Below are 18,156 nucleotides of genomic sequence, written 5' to 3'. Positions count from 1 at the left end.
ATTAATGAGAGTTTAGATCCGATAAAACAATGCACGTTTTGCAGTACTCTACATTCCCTTGCATGCAGGAATATTTTTGTACATACCAGGATGCACACATTTTATACAACACCTTATAAATAGTGAACCAGGGAAAACTAAGACTAAAACCTTATGGAATCCCAGATACGCAAAAACAGGCAGTTGAAGAAGAAGTAAAAACCAAGTTGAAACTGGAGATGAGCAAAACGTTTTCAAGTGAGTTAAAGTCCCCTGTGGTTTTCGAACCATTAGATTTTGCATAGACTTACATGAGGTAAACAAAATATCTAAGTATGATGCATGTCCTTGTCAAATAATAGACGAAGTAATGGAAAGGCTGGATCAGGCACAATTTATGAGTATTCTTGACCTTTGCAATAGCTGCGGCAAAAGAAAAGACGTCTTTTACTACACTTTGAGGCCATTATCAATTAACTGTGTTACCCTTTTGGGCTTCACTGGGTTCCAGCAACCTTCCAATGAATGATTTATAATCTTTTACTAACCCCCGGAGAGTATACAGCTGAATATATACATATTTTTTTATTATTATTATTGATTTATATATTATGTAAACAAACACCATAACATAATTCAACACCCACTCCTCATCACGGTACATACAACTCTTATTCAGAATACCAAGACATGTCTGATGCGTCACATCACAGTATCTTCCTTAAAGTGTCTGCATATACTGATGATATTGTCATTCATAGCAAACATCTGCAACCCCTAATAGATGTACTATACATGTTAGAAAAAGGCAGGTTTGAAAGTTAACTTTCATTACCACTGTCATTAAGAGTCATTCAGCCTGTGCACAAGTTAAATACTTAGGGTATTCAATAGGGAAAGGAGTCATAAACCCACAAGCGCAGAAAGTAGCCCCCATCACACACATACCTTTTCCTAAGACATGTAAGGATTTACCATCTTTTCTTGAACTTGTTGGCAATTACTGATGGTTTGTGCCACATTTCTCACATTGGGCCACTCCGTTAGCTGATCTACTAAAAAACGAAGGGAAGCAGAAATGCATTAAAGGACCTGTCCCCAGCAGTTTCAACAGCCTTTAATAGCCTGAAAGAAATAGTATCATTGCACCCAATCTTGCAAGCCCTCAATTTAAACAAAACCTTTCTTATTACAAACACTTGCCTCAGGTGCTGTATTGTCATAAGAAGATCAAGCAGCCATTGAGAGACCCATATTGTATCTTAGCAGGGAGCTTTTTCCCTGGGAGTACAATTATTCCATAGTTGAAAGAGAATGCGTTGCGATCTAGTGGGCAACTGGAAATCTACAAATTATTTTGTGAGGAAGGGAGTTAAAGTTGTACAGTGATCACGCCCCACTGGAATGGATGGCACAAAACAAAGGGAATAATGCCAAAGTATTAGGTTGGTTTCTGGCCCCACAACCCTTTCGATTTGTCACCTGTCATAGACGAGGTAAAGAACAGATGAATGCAGATTTTCTGTCAGGTACCACCAAGATCTATTTCGCCCATGTAGGAAGAAAGTAAGGGAGGGACGATGCGAGGAACGACAAGGGCAAGAGAAGGAAAACGTATTTATGGAAAACACCAGAGGTCCCACAGCGCCGTGCCTTTAGCAGAGAGGTGAACAGAAAATAAAAAATTGACAGGTGAATCACCAACCAGAGGAAGGAGAGGGGAAACAAACACACAGAAGAGGGGAGAAACTAAAGGACTTATTCTGGCAGGAGAGGGGGCATGGGAAAGAAAAGACTGGGAGGAACCAGGAAGGGGAAGGAGGAGGGAGGACAGAGAGTCGGACAAGGTGGGAAAAGCCAAACATGACATGGAGGAGAGCAATTGGAAGAAAAACCAAGTGGTGAAAAGGAACGGGAAAAAGCTATCCTGACTTGACGGAGGTCGGCTCGATAGCAGCAGAAGACGACCGCGGAATCAAGGAGAGAGATGCCCGGTTAAAGGAATGAGGGACACCACTGACTAACATCAAGCCAGCTATAACTAGGCTCTAAAATTCCAGTCTGTTGGTTCTTGGGGATATGTGGGAAAAGCCTTCCTAGCCGATTCCTTTAGCCTATGGGATAGGAACACATTTAAAGGTGTGGAACGCCCCTTTTACGGATAGTCACCTAGTGAAAGGAATTGTCCCTTAGTACAAATCAATCAACCAATCAGGTGGATTTATATAACACGGCTAATCACCCAAGAGGGTATCCAGGCCCTTGAGGGTCATTATGGTTCAGGTGACTCAGTCGAACAGCCAGGTCTTGAGTGCTCTCCGGAATTCCAGTAGAAGAGTGGAGGTCCGAAGCTGCAGAGGGAGGTTATTCCAGGATTTCGCCGCAAGGTAGGAAAAGAAGTGTCCTCCGCTGTTGCTTTGGTTGATATAAGGTGTGCGGGCGAGTGAGAGGGAGGTGGAGCGTAGTTGTCTGGTAGAGTGGAGGAAGTTCAGGCAACGGTTGATGTAGGCTGGTCCTTGGTTGTGCAGTGCTTTGTAGGCATGGATCATCAGCTTGAATTGACATCTCTTCTGCATTTGGAGCCTGTGGACTTTAATGAGGTGGGAGGTGACATGAGTCTGTCTGGGGAGGTCGAGGATGATATCACTCAGTTGTCTGTCTTTCACTGTCTGTATTCTTAGCTGTTCACTTGTGGGGGCAATTTGGGCTTTTGTATTAATTTTATGAGGAGAGTATTATGTGTCTGCTTGGCACATCCAAGCCAATTGTGCCCAGGCCTATATTGCATAATTTACCACATGGTTTTAGTTTTGTGGCCAGTTCAAGGTCCTCAATATAACATTTGTGACCCTATTAGCTGCAGCTAGTCTCAATTCTAGATCTCGGTGAGCTACTCATCTACTATTATGAAGCCAATGTATGGAAATTGCGCTTGTGTAATATAATAATAAGCTTCAAAATGTCATGCAGCAAAACCTCACAGCTCATAAGGCCTCTGCAATATCTTCTAGTTAATCCATGGCTGTTTGGCTGCCCATGTGATTTTGATTAACAATGAATGCAGTCAATCAAAAGTTCCCTGTGTTAATGTGTGAATGTTTTTAAAAAGATTAGGTAATTGTTGTAGAATTAAGATTTTGATTACAGCAATTCAGCCTGCAAATGTTATGGGCAGCTTAAGCCACCTGTTAATATTTGCCTCTATCTTATCCACAGTTTTACCATAGTTTTCTATAATAATCACAATCAGATCTCTATGGATCTGAATCTGTGACTGGTTCTTCCTGCCACTGCAAGGGGTAAATTAGCTTAGGCTCAGTCGTCGCTTCCATGAGTGGCATCATAAATGCTTTAGACCAATTTATAGCCAATCCTGACCACTTGCCAAACCTAGACATATTCGTAAGTATGGGTGCTATGTCACAGTTCTTAACCTTTTGACTTCTGTGGACACTCATTGAATCATTACTGGAATTCGGCCCCCACCAAGTAATTATTGGAAGCCAAGGACCCCCGGCCTTAGCAACTTCTATGACTTGAATCTCAAAACAATACACAAAAATAAGTATACACTAACAAATGTTCAAATACTGAAATATTTTTAGTAACTGACAATCAAATATATACTTTTTCAAATTGTCAACGTTGCTTCTTTATTTCTATATACTTTATTCATTTTAATATTATTGAATTTTATAAATCAATCACGGACCCCATCTGTAGGCTTTATGGAGCCCCAGGGGTCCTCAGACCACAGGTTATGAACCTCTGTTCTAGGTTGTTCTCAGGGTCCTTCACAATGAGTAATATATTATTAGCATACAAGGATAGCAATATTCAACATGTGTCAATTGCCAATCGTGTTGGGCGCCTCAGCGTCAGAGATACATTGATACCAAATAAAGGGCTATCCCTTCCCATCACCACCCTGCTGATGGAGATATACTCCTTTCATTGGATGCCTTTTGGAAAGAAACTAACTCTGGTGGATGAAAGGTAATCTGGGATGGGGGCATCCCTGCTTATTCCCATGCTTAATAGAAATAGAATTGGATATATGACAATTAATATTTATAAGAGCTATTGGCCTAGTATAGAGTAATCAGATCCATGTTCTCATCGCTGTCCCCAGTCCCATTCTACTTAGGACGTTTCTCAAATAAGGCCATACAATAGAGTCAAATGCCTTGGCAGAACCCAGGAACAACATCAGTGCCTCCAGCTCTTGGTCAATCTAACCCATGTTTTGCTTTTTGTACTGGGATGTCCTCAGATAGGGTTGCCACCTTTGTCAGAGATAAATAGTGTCATTCCTTCACATATGAGATTATAGAAAGGGGCAAGACTGGTTACTGACATAACACAATTATGCAAACTCCTCTTTATTCATTGTGAACATGGTAAATTGGCCTTTGTTTAATTTAATTATCATGCATGAATCCATCAGCAGTCTTTAAATTAATTTGTAAACAATTTCTGTTTTCACTACTTACTAAAAATATCAGCTCTGGCCCTTTTGCCTAAATTGCTTTACTAGCCTTGAAATGAAAATATTGGTCATGCCTGTGAAATACAGGCCAAGTGGCTATGTTATGGCCTCAGAGTCTGTCTCACTCTCTTGCTTTCTCTATCACTGCAACCAGTCATAATCTCACTCAAAGGCTAATTTGTGTATACAGGAACAAATTTAGATATGGTTAGGAAAATTAATGTCTGTTAAGGTTAGGCATCAACACGTAAATAAAGCAGTAAAATATGATGGATTATTGCATGCAATCATGGAATTTAGTGTGTTTTCTTATAATTTTGTGCATGAATAAATATACGGCCAGGGGTTTACAACCCCTGTTGTAGGCTGCTCGGTCTGATTGGCTAAATTGTAAGCTCAGCCAGGTGGAACGTGACACTCCTGTCCGGGGTGGTCAATTACATCTATTAGATAACCTGTGCCCACCCTTGGGTAGCTTAGCTCGGAGCAGTCAGGCTTATCTCTGAGGTAATGTGTAAAGTAATAGCACAACACATCCCCACAACACCCTGGCTGAATGACCCAAAAAAGAGACTTCACGTGGATTGTATGTATAGAAAAATGTTATTCAACACACACACACGATTAACGCAGTTTGATTACGTGATCTCAGCATACATGTCAATGAGTACACAACAGACAATAATATTCAATGTAAACTTGGGCGAGAAGCTCTTTGACCCCAGCAACACACAATAACAGGTCCCAACACATTAACCACTGATTACAAGATATGCTTTTGAGGAAAACTCATTCCCTCCCTGTACCCCCATAATGTGTCCACCCGCTGTCAGCACTAGGCCCACTCTCACTGTATCCACAATCATTGTAACATGTGCAATCCAGGGTACACCCCAGGGTTGACGGTAGCAACACAATGTATATCAGAGTGAGCCACACTCCTGTCTAGACCTACAGCCTCAGCTACAATAGTAAAACGCGATGTCAACCTTACGAACACCCTGGCAGAGCCTGAGTACCCAGCAGCACCACAGTGCTGCCCCAGCACTCACTCGCTCAGACTCACTCCCTCACATCCACCCCGCACCTAGACACGGGCCCAGGTATCAGTTGTCATTGGTATGCACACCCACACTCTTGTACGCACTCGCTTCCAGCACCCTAATGTGATGCCCTGATAACTGGCAAGTGGATGCCCATATGCTTGCACACACTCTGGGTCCCAACTCGCCCTCCATTTGCCAACCAGCTTTCAGTTAACCTCGCCCAACCCCAACCCCAAAGAATATAGTAACTTTCTGCTGGGCACCCAGCAGCTCATGGCTAAGTCACAACTCCCCAGGTTCAGGTGGGGAAAGACAACAGCCAGTAAACAATTAAGGAGGAGATGTTCGTGCTCAAAATAGGAGGTTCACTCGGAGGTCTGCAAAACACAGAGGGATGGTCCCTAGGGCCAACCGTTAGACTTGGAGGCACCCAGCCCCACCAGACAATTGAATATTACCAAAAAGTAACAAAATTCTGCACCTCTGGAATGGAGAGGCACTGTTGGGGCGTGCTGACTTGACCCTCTCTCAAAACTTCAGGCTGCACACTACAAGTGAAAGGGTCCATGTCTCTGGATTGGAGACACCCTATTTGGTGCCTGTGAACTTCCAGTGGCCACAGACAGGTATGATCTCACATGGAAAGTGCTCAGTGCCGTACCCCCAATGACTGGGGGTTCCCGACGGCCCCAGGTTTCTTCAATCAACTCCTAGCATTGTACCCCCCTTCGACAGGAAGCACTAGTCTGGTGCATGATGACTTGAACTGCCCCAGACTTTCCAGTTCCACTCGGGACTTAGTTTCCCTACCCCCCTGGGTTGAGATACTCTGCACAGTACCCTATGACCTTAGCAGTACTGGACTCTCTGGACGAACCCACTAGACGCCAGTTCCATTATGCAATAATAGACCACATAAAGCACCCCTCTGGTTGTACCCACACCTCTGCAGGTTCCAACCTATGAATGGACACAGCACACAATAAGCATACAGCCGAGGGCACATGAGAGAAATGCTTATATTCGACCTCAATGAGTCCCCAGCAGGGTCCCATCACAGTGATCTGTTCACTTCACAAGCTGTCTCGGGGTGCATTGGTCCCAACAATGAGGGGCCACACACCAGTATTGCGAGCAGTGTGTTGCTACCGCACAGCTTGTGCGTTCAGACTCCAGACTTAGTTCTTGGCCCACACACACACCACTCCTGCCAGGTGGAGTCCGGCACGATGTACATGCAAACAGAGGGTACTGCTCTCCAGATATTACTGATCACTATGTAGGTCCCTCTCAGGAGGTCTTTGGTGTCCCTCAGACCTCCACAGAGAAAGGGGGAGGCCAACCTGCCCTTGGAAAGCCACTTCAGGATGCCACACAGCAGCAGGCAATCAGCCTCAGGCCAGTCTCTATTCAGTAAGGGTGAGCGGATCCCCTTCCTTGCACAGGTATCATCTTGCGCACCCAGATTCCTCTGACAGTGCGCCGACGCAGTCCAGCTGCACTGTTCCCACGGATCCGTTGGTGGTACTCTGAGTTGCAGACTTTGAGTACCCCTAATTATACTAAGTAAAACCTTTGAAGTGGGAGGTGGTTCGAAGGGTATTCCTTTGAACCACAGATGTCACCCCTAAATGTCCCCCATGTCTGCCCTGGGGTCCTGGAATGCAGATCTTTATCTTTATGGGTGTCAGGTTCGAGCTCCGTGAGGCCAAGTCCCCCCCCTTCTATCTCACCAGGCCCCAAATGGCGGAGATCTGTTGTTCTGGATGCCCAAGTTTTTATCAGACATCTAGGGAATGTGCAGATGTGCGCTTACCCCGGGACCTCTGGAATTAAGCCTAATTTACGGGCACAAGAACCAGTCCCAACGCCTGGAAATGCCCACTTCCCAGAATTGGCATTTCGTGGCCAGGGGTGACAAAGCTACCGTTACCAATGGCTCTGTCTTGTCATCTCGAGTCCAATGATACCAAACAGTATGAGGCTGCTCCCCTGCAATCCCTTATTGCAACCGGATTTAATAAGCCTCGGTGTCCCGTATCACTGTATGGGTAGAGCAGCTCTCAGTGGCACTGTGAACATGTGTGGGTATTCAGCACTTCCCGGGCACTTATTCCCTAGCACACACACCAACCTGCAAAGGCAGGTGACACTTCGGTTACAGCCACTGTGCTTGTGCGCCTCAGCTGGCCTGAGCCCTCAGGCTCCGCCCCTATCAGGAATGCTTGTGCATAAATACGTGCGCCGTTGTCACTTTGGCACGTCCACATAGGAACCATTCAACCAGGTCGCAGACATGGACGCCTGGGTTGGAGAGGCCAACCCCGTCCATACCAGGCAACTCAAACCTGCACAGGGGTGATGGTGCCATTTTCTAAGCCGTATGGATTGTGTAGGCACTTTCAAAGTACATTGGCAGAAGGAAAGTGCTCCGAGCTCCTAAGCTCTTGAAGAGGGAAACCAACAAAACCTACTCCAAAGAAATGAAGAAAAAAAAAACAGAGGGTCCCCACTGACTATATGTGTCAGATCTAAACAACCCCTATCCCAACAGAGGAATTGTTTGTAGTGTCTACCTAAGGTGGGATGGGGGAGTGTCCAATGTGGGGGCTTAAGTCAAACTGCCTGGAGGCCTACTTAACAAAGGGCCATATGTTCATGTAGTATGTGGTACTGCTGGTTTGTGACGTTCGGGTGGGCTCTCGGGTTCTGGGAGTTTCTTTCTCCTCTCTGTGCGCGACCCCTCTAGCTCTGAATCACCGTCTCTCCTGCTCTGCGTGTCCCCGTCCTTCTCTGCCCTTCCACGGCTCAGCAGCAGCAGACAGCGGATCCATTAAAAGCGCATATTAACTTAACCAGCTGCAATCAGGAAACAACATTAATATTGAATGCGCTTTTACTTATAAAAAAAAACACGATTTAAATATAGACTTTGCAAGAGCAGTAAAACAAAAGACGAACGATGTAAAAGTAATAAAAAAAGAGCGAAGAGAAATAGACCAATAAAAAAAATCAGACACGAAGATTGAAATGTTTCAAAATCTCAGAACGATTTCACGTGGACATTCATCGGAAAAGTAACATAAAATGTCGCGGGGGGTCCTCCACCCCGTCCGTATACGGGACATGTGGGGTGTAAAAGTTGCAGCCGGACACGGGCAGGGATAAGGCCCAGATGCCCGGGCTCAGCCAGAAGTGCCTGCTCCGGTTTGGCCCCCTCCACCCCTGCCAGCAGGAAGAGCGGCTCTGTGAGCCGAGAGCCTTCAGCGCGCTGAGCTCCGTGCGCCGCAGAGGGGACTGTTTATGCAGCCTTCAGATTTCCTGCTCAAGTGTTTGGATTTCCAGAAATCCCTGCTATCAATCCCAGGGCGGCCCACGAGCCAGCCTCTTCCCCCCTCTCCCTCACTCCCCGGCTAGTCTTTCCTTCCTGCCCTCTCTCCGGCTGCAGCCAGCCCCGGGACACGCTACGCGGGACCCCCGCTCCCCTCGAGTGACTCAAGGCTGCAGAGCGCGGCCTCGCCTGGGGCCCAAGCCGGACGCATAGCGCTTTCTGCACCGGGCGCGCACACGGGACCTCGCTCAAAATGGAATAATGGACCCGGGCCGCTCGTGCAAACTCGGACAAAGAACCGAGAGTTTTCCCGTGCTGGTAAGTTGTGCTCCAAGGCGTGGCTGCCGGCCGGCGCGCAGGGCTCAGCCCAGCTCCACACAAAGGCTGGGAGCGGGGGAGGCGGCTCTCGGGTACCGGGACGGGCTCTGGTGGAGCGGGAGGACACACCGGCTGCGAGGTCTCTTCACGCATGTTTAGTTGCACTCTCGCTGGAGGGAGAGGCGCGCACGGATTGCATTTATGTTGACGGCCCGCTCCCTCTCCTCACGTGAGTTAGAGGGCCTATAGCGCTACATGGCGCCCGTAGACTTTAGTACACCAGAATAGTTTACAAATCTCCAGATTTCTGGGTTTCTTTTTAAAGTGCTGGCTTTTTTTCTGATTGTCAGTAGCCGTTTAAGCTGGACTACCAGGCCCTGGTACAATGTGTTGATCGTTTGTGATGGGCTTGCATGCGAGTTTGGACCTGGATGTGAACGAGGGTTGAGTTTTCATAATTTTGAAAGAGTTTGGCAGGGATTTCATACTGGTTTCCCCTGTGTGATCTTGTGCAGATCACTGTATTTCTTAGTGCCCCTTTTCTCTGCCACCAGATTGAACTGTTAGAAAATCCCAGTTGATCGATCTCGGAAGGATGGGAAGCTAAGTCGGCCTCGCTAGGAGTATACCTTGCGACCTTATACACATTTCCCCATTTGTTGTCTGGGTAGGGTGAGTACAATTAGAGTTAAGTTGGTCGACCTCTGTGTTAATTACGCTTAATATTTGTGTAGATGACGTGAATGGGATGTCGGGTTAAAAGAATATCTATCTATCTGTCCTATCTATCTATCTATCTATCTATCTATCTATCTATCTATCTATCTATCTATCTATCTATCTATCTATCTATCGTACTTCCACTAACATTTTCTCTCTCCACTATATACTGTTTCGAGCACTAGAGGTTTAACCTTATAATCGCCTTTTTTCGTTTATTTTTTTAATTAAGTGCATGCATGCCAGTTCAGCAGCAGATGTCAGCCAGCTGGAAAGTGTGGACCGATGTACAAATGGCATAACCGTGGTTTTGGCTGTTTGCTTTTTTTCCGGAGGCCCTGTGGATAATTCTGATCGAAGGGGGAGAACTGCAGGCCTTAGTCATTTCCCCTCGCGCAAAAAAAAAACTAATGAGGACAGGAAAGCGGACAAGATGGTCACACACCATCTGTGTGAACTCCGACAGATTGGCCCTCCCATGAATAATTTAGCTCTTGTGCCCGATGAACGACAATGGGAGTAGGGCCAGGTGACAGTACCGCGCAGCCCCACCCAACCCCACCCCTCTGTCAGGAGGGGAGAGCAGAAGCTGATGGGAATTGTTGGGTGCGGAGAGGTGTTTGCAAAGATGCTTCCCGGGTGTTCACGCCCTTCTTTCAAGGAGGAATTCCGCGTGTAAGGTGCTGGTGTGCGGGACTTGGGCTAAAGGCGACACAAGTCACCGACAGTTAGGCTGCATGGTGTACGGGCCCATGGATGACTCTGAACACAGGGTGTACACATCTGAACATACTACCACCTGGGTCTCTGCTCTTTGTAAGCACGTCTGTAAACAGCGCTATAAAGGCTACGGACACACTGTAAGCACAACTTTACTCAGCCTCTTGGAGCGCTCTTTCCACATGGTGAATACATCTGTGCAAAACCTGTGACTATTTGTACAGAATCTAAACACGTCGATACATAGCGCCGTGAAGGTCTCTTTACATACTGAGCACATCTCTGCCCAGCCTCTTAGTTCTGTAGATATGGTGAACACATCTGTACAAAACGCCATGTAATTATCTGTACAGTGTGAACACGTCCGTACATAGCGCCCTGAAGGTCTCCGTACAACCGTGTGAGCACATCTGTACTCATCTTCCGCTCTGTAAACATGAATGCATCTGTATAACGCACCATTTAGTTGTTTCTGTACCTTGTGGATCCATAGGTACAAGGCCCTGTATGTGACTTTATACAGGCTGTGTGACTTCATCAACATATGGGTCTCAGTACTCATAAACAGATCTGGTCCCAGCCGTCAGAGGGCTTTTCACACTTTGTGAATACATCTGCATATGTCATCATATAGGTCGTTCTACGGATTTTAAACACATCAGATCTCAGTTGGGATATGCAGTATATTTTTCTTATTAAACAGCTTCGAATTCCTTTCCCACTCTCATAGAGTGATTGCTGGCAACGCTTTCTTGCAGTCCAGAGTGACCACAGCATACATTGGCTTGCCTCAAAAATCATTGAACTGTCTACAAAAACTTACAAATATGGCTGTCAGGGTGGTATTCAATTTGACAAAGTTTCACCTCGTGATCAGACATCACCATCAGCTTCATATCAACCAACTTATTTGACTTAAAGTTCTTTGCCTCGTGCTCCGAGTCTTGCACAACCATTCTCTGGCATTCTTTTTTTGTGAAGTCAGAGAAAGCAGCCCTCCTCGCCAGCTGAAATATTTCAGCAGTCCACTATTCTGTGTCCCAAAGTAAAGACTTCAGAGATTGGGTGGGCGAACCGTTTAGGTTCTGGGACCCTCCCTATGGAATTCATACACATCTTCAATTAGAGCTGAACCAATTATTTACAAATTCAGTAAGCTGCTTAAAATCCACTTTTGTCCCTCACCACATGCCTTCTATAGAACACTGCGCTGAGTTTGAGGTACCATTAGTGCCAAGAGACTCTGCCCACGAGTGTAAGTGCACTCACTATATCAGCACGTTAAACATATATATTTGCGGTTATATATAGCAAACTCGACCCAACTGTATTGGAGTGCTTTACATGAACACCAGTTACTTTACACAAGGACACATTCATTTTGGTAGGCACTGGGAGACTTGAGTTGCCCAGAATCACAAGATGTTGAGCCAGCGCCGAGACTCGAGCCTGGTTCCCCAGCTCCAAAGTCGGCAGCTCTGGCCACAGCTCCATATATGTTTCTACACTTTGTGAAAGCCTTATAGACCAACAATATTCATATTGAAAGATCTTCCGCTGGATCCCCGCCGACACCAGAAAAACTGTGACCCACGCCCTCGTCACTAGCCGCCTAGACTACGGAAACACCCTATACGCAGGAATCACCGCAAAACTTCAGAAACGTCTTCAGTGAATACAAAACGCCTCTGCACGCCTCATCCTCGTGTACCCCGCCACAGCCACATCTCCGCCTACCTGAGACACCTGCACTGGCTACCCGTCAACAAAAGGATCACCTTCAGGCTCCTCCCCCACGCACACAAAGCCCTCCACAACAAGGGCCCCGAATACCTCAACCGTCGCCTCACCTTCTACACGCCCACCCGTCAACTTCGCTCCACCAGCCTCGCTCTCACCGCCGTCCCTCGCATCCGCCGAACCACTGCAGGTGGGAAATCCTTCTCCTACCTGGCAGCCAAGACGTGGAATTCCCTCCCCGCCCACCTCAAGACCACCCAGGACCACCTCGCCTTCCGGAGGCAGCTCAAGACCTGGCTCTTCGAGCAGCAGTGACCCCACCCAGCGCCTTGAGACCCTCACTGGTGAGTAGCGCGTTGTATAAATATGATTGATTGATTGATTGATTGATACATAGCACTGTACACACGGTGATCTCATTTGGAGACATCATATAGGTCTATGTACAGATTGTGAACAAATCTGAATACAGCGCTATATCGGTCCCTGTGCACAATGTGAACACATCTTTATATAAACAACTCCATCTTACTTACTGCCAAATGCCATCTCTAACTCTGGGAGATCCAAGCTGGAGCCCATCAGAAGCCTCGGTTATTAAGTCGGTGAGTCCCACCTTTTTACTACATGCTAGACACGTTTTAGCCAGTTAGCAGCTTCTTTAGACGTGCAAGACCCTTTCAGTTGCTGACAGGAGATGAATAAAACACTAGAATTAATTATTGGCGTGCTTTCTGGACTCTCCCATCGGAGGGAAGTCCACGCGGCCCCTTTCCACGTTGTTGCTTTAGGTGTCATAGAAGCGGACCCGGAAGTGAGCCCCGTCATCGGCACTCCTCGCGGTCTAGATACACCCCTCGGTTGCCCCAATGGCCTTTACTGGACTGCGCATGTGCGCAGCTATAGATACATTGCATTCCTTGTCAAAATCTGTGCAGCAGCTGATAGATGTCTCCACAAAAACTATTGTGGCAACAATTCCAAGCCCAATGCCGTGTAAGGCTGTGAAAGCGCTGTGCTGTGTAGGGTTTTATAGACACTGTTAACACATTTCTACACAGTGCAGTACATGGAACTGTACACATTGTGAACACATCTGCACAGAGCGCCTTGATGGCCTTTGAACGCGTTGTAAACACATCTACATACAGCCACATACAGGCTCTGTACATGTTGTCACACATTGGTACAGTTATGCATGACTCTGTGAATGTTATGCCTGCATTTCTGCACAGAAATGTTTTGTTCATAGCACCAAAAAGGCCTATGTGAACATATCTGCTCACAGCTCTACACAGGGCCATGTACACATTGTGAACATATCCGCACCCAGTCTCATACAGGGTCCTGTGCACACCGTGAGCACATCAGTCCACACTTCTGCACAGGGTTATCAGCTCTAATAGCGTTTATGCACCATTAATGCGAACGACGAGGCGCTAAAGTGCATTTGGTGGACAGATTTCCCATTACTGCACAGGATATGCGTGGTAAGAAGAGCGTTGGTCTGTAGTGTGGCCTGTGGTGGAAATGCTGTGTTGTCCTGCATGTTGACCAGTGGCCATGGTCCTCCCATCCTGTCAGATGTAGCTGCACTTGAGGGCGTCGAGGAGTGACAAGGAGTGAGGTGTGGACACTGGTAACCACACATAGCATTGTTGTGTAGGGTTAGAAGTGTGTCCTCTCTGGGGACTGTGCTTGTGTGGCATTCAGTGGCAGCTCTTATGTTACTGCTGTGGTGCAGCTGCGACTCAGAGTAGAGCAGAGTGAAGAGGAATTGAGAGATCTGCTCGTGCAAATGGTTCTGCTTCTTGGGTGGACGTGTTTTGTAAATCAGTGAAAGTCGGTGAAAAGCCTTCTCTTTGCCACCTTCCAGAAGGACTCCCAGATCAGTTACACGTCCCAGGATGAGCAGGCCCATGCTGGTGCATTGCACAGACCCAGGCCTGACTATGTTGTTCAGTGAAGCCACAGGGCTCTGCCTGCATTGTCCCTGGGGTCAGAAGCTAGGCAGAGAAGGGCTTCGCACCATGTGTGGAGAGTCCATGGCACACAGTCCACGTTACAGTGGGTTAGAAAAATTGTCAAATTTGTAAAATATAATTTGTACCGGGAATCATTTTTCAAGTTAGAGGATTGCCATCTTGCACGCTCATCTAATAATCAATGTCAATCTTAACCTCCCTACTGTGCTCCCATCACCAGCTAAACCCAATTCAGTATGCCTTAACAGGCCAAGGAAGACCTCTGGCGATTGATGTGGTGGTCTACTAGGACAGAAAGTTGTGAGGATGTGATACCTAACCATTCAGGCAATGGCTGTGGGAGCTGCTCTGATTGATATGGCAACAGAGGGCGCAGGCGCAGAGGTGTTCTTAGGACCAGTGCTTTAAATGGATATGTCGAAGTGCAGGTACTCACTAAAGTATCTGTTTGCTGTTGAGAAGTGTCTGTACTCTCCCATCACTTGTATTGCAGCAGTGCTGGGAAGTGCAGGTACTATCCTTCCAAAGTAAAGTTATGCAGGTACTCAGTACCGGACAGCACCTGCCCATTTAAAGCACTGTTTAGGATTGTCAGATGCTCACTTGGGAGGCTGAAGAGAGTGAGAGGTCTTATGAGGGTCCTGGCTGGTGAGGTCATGATTGACTCAGGCCCAAGTGACAGTACCAATGATATCTGAGGCCAGAGTGACGACAGAAGCAGCCGGTCTGGGGTTACAGTAGGGAAGAGGGATGTCGAGGGGTGAGATAGAAGAGTGAGTAACAGATTTGTCTGTGATGTCTAATGGATAATCATTAGCAAGGGCTGCAAGCACAGGAGAGGGACAGAATCTGCTACTGTTAGGAAAGGATACTTTGTAGAGAGTAGAATTTTAAGAGACTGGTAGAACAGCTGCACAGCGCCCTGAAGTGTCCAATAGATTAAATGTTTGGCACTATAGAAAACTATTACAACAAACCAATAACTAGTATTGTTGTGTGGCGGGCAGGGCCATAATTCATGAGAGGTAAAGCTTCGACTGGTGAAGGCTGCCTTTCATCTTACTCAGCCGTGGGAATAAGTAGCATATTCCTCTTTGCAAATCTGCACATACGGTTTATGTCTCGCATTTGTGTCTTCCGTAGTAACATAGTAGTTATAGATAAATATTTTTAACCAGGACACAAGAGATTGCATCCATGCATTCAGACTGACTCATATTACACATACCTTTGGCCTAGATGGTTTCCTCTATACATTGATTGTATTATGCAGTATATAGAGCAGGGAGTAGTGAATTCTCAATCCATTATGGCTGTTTTATGGTAATTACACAGAATTTGACTCCTGCACTAGAGTATTACTGGGGGAATGTATCCTTATTAGTACACTTGTTGGCTTGTTCCTAAAAACTTGTTTCATTGGACGACTTTTTGTTTTTACTATCATGAAATAAACCCACGTATTAAAAGCTACTAGTGCTAGGGAGCCAGGAGTTAACATTTTTTACCTTGCAATATTTGGGTCAGCAAAGTTTGGGTTCATTCATTACCACAAATGCAGTCAATTGGAGGTGCACATTCACACTCAAATGAAATGTATCCGGGCAGGCAAAAGGCAACTCTTGCTAAGTTCGTGGTGTATACAGCTATGCTCAGACTATAGGTTGCCCAGGACTGGCAGGGTGCAAACTCAACAAGCTAAATTTACATGACTGTGCGGTAAAACAACACCGTAGCTGTGCAATTATGCGTTAAACCCCAGGGAATGGGGAATAACCTCACAGGGCCAGATTTACCAGTCGTAAACCACTCTGAGCAGTTGGTAAATGGATGTTGTGGCTTCTGTGTGGGGTGTGGTAGAGAGAGGGGCTGTTTGGGGGAGGGAAAGGGAAGCTAACTTTTGACAGTGGGAGCTTTGAATGCTCCACCCTGCCAGGAAAAACATGGAGAAAGAAAGCCTCGTGATTTTTCTGGGTGGAGTTGCCACCTCATAAAATCAGGTCCAGTAGTCCAACAACCAGGAAACCCTGGTGTGGGAAGAATGAACCACTCTAAACTTGGGGCAGTAGAATTCCATATGGTAATTCCACTCTGCCTGACTCGTAATTGGGGCCTCAGTAAAGTTTCAAAGGTTGTCAAATCTTTCCCAATTTTCCACTCAATTATGTGCAGTTTGTACCTGTTTTTTACTGTCACTCTTAAGGATCTGAAGAAACCAAAGGCAGACCCAGACGACCCCAAGAACTACAGGCCAATCTCCCTCCTCAGCCAAGGTCATCGGAAAAATTGTAAACAGCCAACTATCCCATTTCCTGGAAGACAGCAAGGTACACAACACCTCCCAATCCGGATTCCGCAGAAACCACAGCACTGAGACTGCGCTCATTGCTGCCACAGACGACATTAGGACCATGCTCGACGAAGGAGAAACAGCAGCACTCATCCTCCTGGTCCTCTCCGCAGCTTTCAACACGGTATGTCATCACACTCTCCGCACACGCCTACACAACGCTGGAATCCGCGACAAGGCACTCGACTGGATCTCGTCATTTCTCTCAGGCAGAACCCAGAGAGTCCGCCTCCCACCGTTCCTGTCAGAAGCTTCCAGAATCATCTGTGGCGTTCCCCAAGGATCTTCGCTCAGCCCCACGCTCTTCAACGTTTACATGGCCCCCCTCGCCAACATCGCACTAACCCACAACATCAACATAGTTTTCTACGCAGACGACACTCAGCTCATCCTCTCCCTCACGAAAGACCCTACAACTGCAAAGAACAACCTCCACAACGGACTTCACGCCATCGCCAGCTGGATGGAATCAAGCCACCTCAAGTTAAACACAGACAAGACAGAAATCCTCATCTTTGACACCAACCCCTCAACTTGGAATGACTCCTGGTGGCCCAACTCCCTAGGAACCGCGCCCTCACCCACCACCCACGCACGCAACCTAGGCTTCATCTTGGACTCCACACTCAGCATGACTCAGCAGGTCAATGCCATCTCCTCTTCCTGCTACAACACTCTCCGCATGCTCCGCAAAATCTTCAAGTGGATTCCCGTCGAAACCAGGAAAACTGTCACCCACGCCCTGGTCAGCAGCCGATTGGACTACGGAAACACCCTATATGCAGGAATAACAAGCAAACTCCTAACAAAACTGCAAAGAATCCAGAACGCATCTGCCCGCATCATTCTGGACATCCCACGCCGTGACCACATTTCCCCCCACCTCAGAGACCTTCACTGGCTACCAGTATCAAAGATGATCACCTTCAAACTCCTCATCCACGCACACAAGGCCCTCCACAACACGGGCCCAGCCTACCTCAACGACAGACTCACCTTCCACACCCCCACCCGCAGTCTTCGCTCCGCCAGCCTTGCCCCCGCCTCCATCCCCTGCATCCGCCGCACCACTGCCCGAGGAAGATCCTTCTCTCACCTAGCCGCCAAGACCTGGAACTCCCTACCGCTCCACCTTCGCCAGACCCAAGACCTCATGACATTCAGGAAACGCCTCAAGACATGGCTCTACGACCAGTAGCTCCCCCCCCCCCCCAGCGCCTTGAGACCCTAACGGGTGATTAGTGCGCTCTATAAATCCTTGATTGATTGATTGAAGTTGAGTGGTTCTGCTTGCTGGAGGCAACGTCTCACAGCTCTACGCACTCAGTTACAGCAATGGTTTTTGCTGGGGCAGAGCCGCAACACCCTCATGAGTTTGCTTCCTCTGAGTAATAAGTAGGAGGTGTAATGTATACATCAGAGCTACCCCATTTCTGAATTTACCTCAGGGTAAACCTTTGCGAATTAATTCCAAAAAG

General features: G+C 47.0%; 1 protein-coding gene across 2 annotated transcripts in view; it reads left to right on the top strand.

The window, feature by feature from the left end:
• The first annotated feature begins 8,739 nt into the window (after positions 1-8,739).
• Positions 8,740-18,156, top strand: part of ASAP1 (ArfGAP with SH3 domain, ankyrin repeat and PH domain 1) — a 1,537,410-nt gene continuing 1,527,993 nt past the window's right edge. Inside the window, exon 1 of one of the 2 annotated variants that reach the window (XM_069220757.1) lies at positions 8,740-9,163. The gene's annotated coding sequence lies outside the window, so the exon portion shown is untranslated. Of the gene's footprint in view, positions 9,164-9,271; positions 9,393-18,156 lie in introns of those variants that run through there. The other variant, XM_069220758.1, reaches the window with a different exon arrangement.

Source organism: Pleurodeles waltl, chromosome 2_2, assembly GCF_031143425.1.
Source record: "Pleurodeles waltl isolate 20211129_DDA chromosome 2_2, aPleWal1.hap1.20221129, whole genome shotgun sequence".
Lineage (NCBI taxonomy): Eukaryota > Metazoa > Chordata > Amphibia > Caudata > Salamandridae > Pleurodeles > Pleurodeles waltl.
This window is presented reverse-complemented; position numbering and strand designations above follow the sequence as displayed.